This window comes from Drosophila takahashii, chromosome 2R, assembly GCF_030179915.1.
Source record: "Drosophila takahashii strain IR98-3 E-12201 chromosome 2R, DtakHiC1v2, whole genome shotgun sequence".
In the NCBI taxonomy this organism is placed as follows: domain Eukaryota; kingdom Metazoa; phylum Arthropoda; class Insecta; order Diptera; family Drosophilidae; genus Drosophila; species Drosophila takahashii.
This window is the reverse complement of record NC_091679.1, coordinates 26,672,465-26,678,643: the sequence shown is the minus strand read 5'-3', so window position 1 is coordinate 26,678,643 and position 6,179 is coordinate 26,672,465. Positions and strand designations below refer to the sequence as shown.

Here is a 6,179-nt window from a genome sequence, read left to right as displayed (position 1 = left end):
GTGGTATTTCGCACCTGGAGCGGCGCTCGGTATGTTGAGCACACCGTCGTTAACACTTAAAGCACTGCCGCGGCCCCTCCTGCCACGCCTCTTACCCCACCCTCCCCTCCTGGCAGCCCTTTCAAGTTGGCCAAGTTGAACGGCTGCTGCCTGTTTCGTGCTTCTTGTTCTTGTTGCTGACGCTGTTGCATTGCCAACAAGCTCATTAGTTTCATAATTAGCTTTCGTTATGCTCTTCGTGTATTAATTAGAAGTTATTGCTGCGTCCAGGCGCCGGACACGGAACCCACTCAACACTCGGCCCTCGGAAATGGCGGGGAGTGGGAGGCAGGGTCAACTGCAGAAAAACCCCTTTCCATCCAACCAAACCCCACCGAAACCCCTCATTTTCCAGCTGGTTCGTTGCATTTTAAATCGCTTATCAAGCGGGTTTTCCTCTCGTCAGCCTTTTTTTTTTATATATTTTGCCCGTCTTTGTTCTCTGGACTTTTTTGCTTCTGCAGCTAATGCAGAGATAATGATGCTGTGGCTTTGATCGATTTGATAACAATTTAATTTCGAGTGCACGCTCAAGGTTTTTGCACCACTATTAAATCTTTTTTACTGCGGGTATTAAGCGGCATTGCGATGTGGTGTGCAAGGCACGTAGGCAGATTAGCCGATTGACGATGGATGGAGAGAGGGTGGTGATTGGTGATTGCATTCGCGAGTGCATTACATATTTGGTTAGATAATGGATAATGGCTCATGGTGGCTCACTGCCATGACACTCTGCACACTAGGAAGCTATCCGTAAAAGGCTGAAGCTGAAATAAAGCCATCGAGCACAGCCGAGAATTATAAGGTGTCTGCCCGAGGAGAGCGTGAGTGTGAATCAAATGAACTCGTTCGAGCCAAATATGGATTTTTTTCATCGGAACGCTCATCACACCCTTGATTTATCTGCACAGAAATAGTAATGGAGTTATTTCACGATCATTAGAAGGAGTCAATCACCTCTGTTTCTTTCAGAAATTTTTTTACTGTATAAAAACTGTTCGTTACTATTATTTGGATTTTGGTTAAAATTTGTACCTAACACCAACATTTTTTGCAAATTTGACATGTTTAAAATGTAATCTCCCAATAAGTTACAGTAAATAACAATTAGCCACAGAGTTTCCTCCTGAGCCTCACCATTATTAATCTTACCGTTGATTGATGCTCGAGCCCAGGGTCGCAGCCAGTTCAATTTCTCGCAAATCTCGCATAATAAACACAACATATCTGCAATGAAAGCGGGGTGCGAGAGGCTGGCAAACAAACAATGAAAAACGAAGCAAAAGCGGCAAAAAATGCTGAGTAAACCTTATTAAAAAGGGATAACGGCGCACGAGCAGCGCTAATGACAACGCTCATGGACACGAAAGGAGGTAGGGTTTCTGGGCTGGAGTTGGGTTGAATAAACGGATGGATGGGTGGGTGTGTGGGCTGAATGGTTGGTGCAAACACACACGTCACTCAGCCACGACATCCTTCCGGCGCGGTCTGGTCCTGGGCTTAACGCTGTTAATGACCAAGGGCAACAACGGCACAGCCCTCAACCTCGGCCGAGAAATTTCGCTCCCTTCCCCGACGCCCAGCTCCACTTACCCATTCACCCATCGGCCCAATCTCCCAGCGATTTCATTACGTGTGCTCATGAGCAATTGATGCTGCAATGTCATACGTCAGCAGAAGGTGAGCCAAATCAGTATTGCGACTACGAAAGGGTTGTCCTGATAAAAACACAAAGAGAAATATTGGTACATCGATTTAAAATTAAAATTTACTTTTCAAAAAAAATTATCTTTAAGAGCCAACATTAAAATAATGATATGTCGGACCTTTGTTTTGTACATAAATAAATTAGTTAAAAATATTTTCCAATGTCTGTTATTTTTGAGCAAGAAGTCTGCTGTTTAGAATTTGATTTCCTAAGATCAGTTTAACAATTAAATATTTTCTGTGTACTCATCAGCAGGGTTTAAAATCTGAAAACGTTGCCGAACAGCAAATCATGTAATCTGGATAGATTTTCAACGTTTGACCTTTGCAAAACAGTACATGACCCTGTGAGACCGTGTTCTTTTCAATAACGTGTAAAAACTGCTGCATAATGTTTATTTGCCCGAGCCGAGAAAATTTATGTGTTCCTGAACGTCCTCTGTCGGGGGTATTAAAAAACTTTTGCTCAAGAAAATAGCGGCCAAAGGGTTGGAAGGACACGGAACTCGGGACTGGGACGGCATCCCTGCTGCGGATAAATCTGCGTGGCCAATGCAACTTAATTAAATTCCGAAATACTTTCGCTTCCCGGGAATTATGATGCAAAATGTTGTGCCGTTAATTACAAAATTGTAAAACGCAAAGTTCAAACTGCAATTTGTATTCATTTGTAAGCCGCCGCCACTGCCATTGCCATTAAAAATGGGTAAAATGGGTAGACCCCCCTGGCGAAATTATAAATTAATGCGGGCGGGTGGCGGTCGGGGTTTTCGGTTGGCGGCTGTCTGTTGTCCCTCCATCACGGCGGACACCTCGGCGAAGAGCTCCGCCCACTCCTACCACCGCAAAAGCAGTCACCCACATAATTTAAATGCATTTCCTTCTGCGCATTAATTTCCTAAGCTTTTGCATGTGAAAATCCCACACAAAACTGCGTTCAATGTAATCCCATGAGCTTTAAAGTCACGTGCATGCCCGCCGCCTCTGGCGATTCTGTTTGTTCACCCCAGCCCCGCCCCTTTTTCCTGGTCGAGGGGGCGTGGCACGCACAATAAAAGCTGGCTGGGATTTGTTGCTGTATTCGCATGTAATAAATGTATTTGTTTATCCCACTCTAATTTTTACTGCAAGCTGAAAATATTCCATGGCACCAAAAAAATGAAAGGGAGAGCGAATGAGTGGGGCTCCTCTATTTGCTTTTCAGACCGCTTTGTGTGAAGTTTTTTGTTAAATTTATAAATTGTCCTGCGGCTGGTTAAAAAGCGCCAGATGCGAAAGGGTCCTCCATTTTATGGGGCACTCTTTGAATTTTTCATACGCATTTCAATGGCTGTACAATTATGCATGCGCGTTTATTGTGTTAGCTATACAATGACTTTCACTAGCAAGCTCGGGACAAATATTTGTCAGCCAAATTAATTTAATACAATTTTTAATAATCTTTAAATAATAAATTTTGTGGGCGACACGCAATTTTATTTAAATAGGAAGACTTTTTAATTTTGGTAATGAAAAGAAAAAATAAAAAAAAACAAAAAAGTGTTTCGCCCAACGTGGGGCTCGAACCCACGACCCTGAGATTAAGAGTCTCATGCTCTACCGACTGAGCTAGCCGGGCACATAATGGTCTGCCGCAAATGGCGCACAAGACCGCAGAGCCTCCGCTGTAGGGATGGTTTTGTTTGAATCGCTTGACAACAAAAAGATTCCATATTTAGCCGCTACTATCTTTAAATGCAACCACTGTGCAACAAAAGCCTCGCCCTTTATAAAAATGCAGTGGAACTATATATCTAAATGCTGAACTTAAGTAAAATAAAATAAAAAAAATTAAATGCGGGTTTAATGACATAATAGTTTCTAGTAATTATACATCGTTAATTATACATTTTAAATGTGTCTGTATATACAAGCAAATAAATGTAGGATACAAAAATGTAATCTATTTTGTTACCAAGCGTAACAAAAATCTAAAAATTGCAAGATAAACACGTGGAAATTCAAATGGTATGATGACGCATGAGCCAAAACTCGTTCTAAAAATAATTTTCAAAGAGGGTATAAAAAGAATCTCTTGCCCAGCAAAGAGAAATCCTCCCTACAGATGAGGCATTGCGCTCTTTCCCGTGATTTGCTTCCCTACACGCATTGCCCGGCTAGCTCAGTCGGTAGAGCATGAGACTCTTAATCTCAGGGTCGTGGGTTCGAGCCCCACGTTGGGCGAAGCACTTTTTTGTTTTTCTCAATTTTTTTTAACACATTTTTATTGGTACGCAGTATTAAAAGTTTAAACTAAACTAGTTAAGCTTGAGCATTTCTCATATTATTCAAGTATCCATTGTAATTATTCTTTTGTGACATTTTGATAAAAAATACTTTTGAAAGTGCCATAAAGCGCTCAGCAAAACTTACTAATATTTTACCTTTCTTTGGCCAGACATTTTGTCTAGTCACTTACAAAGCTGTAGTATTTTTGGAATTCCTCAGTTTCATTCATCAGCACATCTCGGCGGCCAAGCCCTGTCAGAAATATCATTACATTTTGGTTCCGTTTCTCACAGAAGAACGTAGCATACCGTGCGTAGAAAAATGGTTATTCATAATCATTTGTTACGCTTAATTGTTGTCTTTGCGGCTTACCTCATGGCTGCTTTTGTGTGCTGACCGCAAATTGATTTTAAATTCATTTCTCAGTCCCGGCCTGTGGGGCGGCAAATAACAAAAGCAGAAACGGGTACTCCGGGTCTGAGAAGTTTTGATTATTGTCATTATTGAGGCAAAACTAGAAATGAAAACGTTTTAAAATGGATTGTGTGGCATAAGAATATTTTCCCACCATGGCCATGAAATCTACGTCTCAACCTCGGGCTCAACTTTGGACTGCAGCTTCAGCTTCCCTCGTTTATGACTATTTGCTGTTTATTTTTGTGAAATTTAAATCCGCACGCGTTCTCTCCTCGGGTCTTGCTGGTTTATTATCCTTTTGCCGGCACTTTTTTATGAGTTAAGCCAGACGCGGCTTATCTATGTGACAATGCGGTAGGCACCACGAGCGAAATGGTAATGGGTTTCGGGGAGTGTGTGGCAACGCCTTTATTGCCAGGCCTACCAACCAACCAACCCAACCACCCAGGACATCCACATCGCGCCGCCCCTCGCTTCATTCATAAATAAATTAAATAAAAATATTTTTTCAAGCCCGCAAGCCATGCAACAATAACAAATAAGCGGAGAGGGGATAAAGAACTTGACGAAACTCAACCGGCGGCAAGAAATCTGCATAATGAAGCGTAATACGCAAATGGTGTGGAGTTGTGATTGGACCGGATTCCGCAAATTGAGGTAGGCGGAAGGTGAAGGAGTGCAGAGTTTAATAACGCTGATGAGCCCTGTATGCCGTTCAAATCCGCGAATCGACTGTAAACGAAGTGAAGGAATTTAATACTCCTGTAAAACCTTTTCATATCCTTATAAGATATCTTCAATGTTCAATGTAAGGAGATAAAAAATGTTTTTAGTAAGAAATATAATGTTTTTATTTAATGATTTATAAATTTTATAAAATCTAAATACTTCATAGTAACATACATAGTAACATTGTTACTATTAAAGAAATAATAAAAATCCTCCCCATAACACATAAAGTATATTGAGTCATTTAATAAAAAGAGTTTATAATTCCCATTTTAGATCCGCAACAAGCGCGTATTTCAATAATGGCTTCCATATCCAAGTTCTTCGAATCAAGCACCCCTGAAGTTATTAAAAGATTTGTGGCGCTTAGAGCAAAGGTCAAGGGGAACCACCCCGTATGAATGAATGAATCAGGAACTCACAGACTCGGAAACTCCATTTTCCCCTTTCAAATCCATTGGCGATATTGGCCAGCCGGATTCGGCACGCCTCTTTGGCAGCATTTTGTTTGGGCGTGTTAAAAGTTAAAATAAATCAAACAGCCATAAATTTGCCGCTTTTGGCAATATGTGGGGAATTCGATACGTTCATCAAATGTAAAAGGGTTCAAGCGATGCGTTTGCTATCTATCAATAAATGTCTCTATATATGTGTGCGGGCCCAGACGCCCCCTCACATATTTTATCGTCGGCAGGACAGCGCCAGGACCCGAACGATACGCATCCCTTTGCCATCCAGACTCTGTCTGGCCCAAAAAATAGAAATCACCCAAAGTGGAGCAGCTTATGAAAAATATGGCGCAAAGGGGTTAAATGACGTATGCATTGCAGCCATTTCTCTTATTCTCCGACCAACTGACTCTTCATTTGCCTGCCGATGTCTTAGTTACCCAAAGCGGAAGCTCCAAATTTATCATTGCCCCGACAGGACTCTGTTTGCATTTTATGAGTGGCCAAAAGGTTTCGAAAATATGTATTTTTGGACACAAAAAATGTGATCAATAACGGTTGAGGTGGACG

General features: G+C 41.6%; 1 long non-coding RNA gene and 2 other non-coding genes across 3 annotated transcripts; 2 read left to right on the top strand and 1 right to left on the bottom strand.

The window, feature by feature from the left end:
- Window positions 1–3,291: 3,291 nt before the first annotated feature.
- TRNAK-CUU (transfer RNA lysine (anticodon CUU)) lies at window positions 3,292–3,364 on the bottom strand. The gene has a single exon. It is a non-coding gene; the product is annotated as a tRNA-Lys (tRNA).
- A 532-nt stretch (window positions 3,365–3,896) lies between these two features.
- Window positions 3,897–3,969, top strand: TRNAK-CUU (transfer RNA lysine (anticodon CUU)). The gene has a single exon. It is a non-coding gene; the product is annotated as a tRNA-Lys (tRNA).
- Window positions 3,970–4,511: 542 nt separating this feature from the next.
- LOC138912665 (uncharacterized) lies at window positions 4,512–5,654 on the top strand. The gene is made up of 3 exons (XR_011418227.1): window positions 4,512–4,785; window positions 4,945–5,088; window positions 5,437–5,654. It is a non-coding gene; the product is annotated as an uncharacterized lncRNA (long non-coding RNA).
- Window positions 5,655–6,179: the final 525 nt, after the last annotated feature.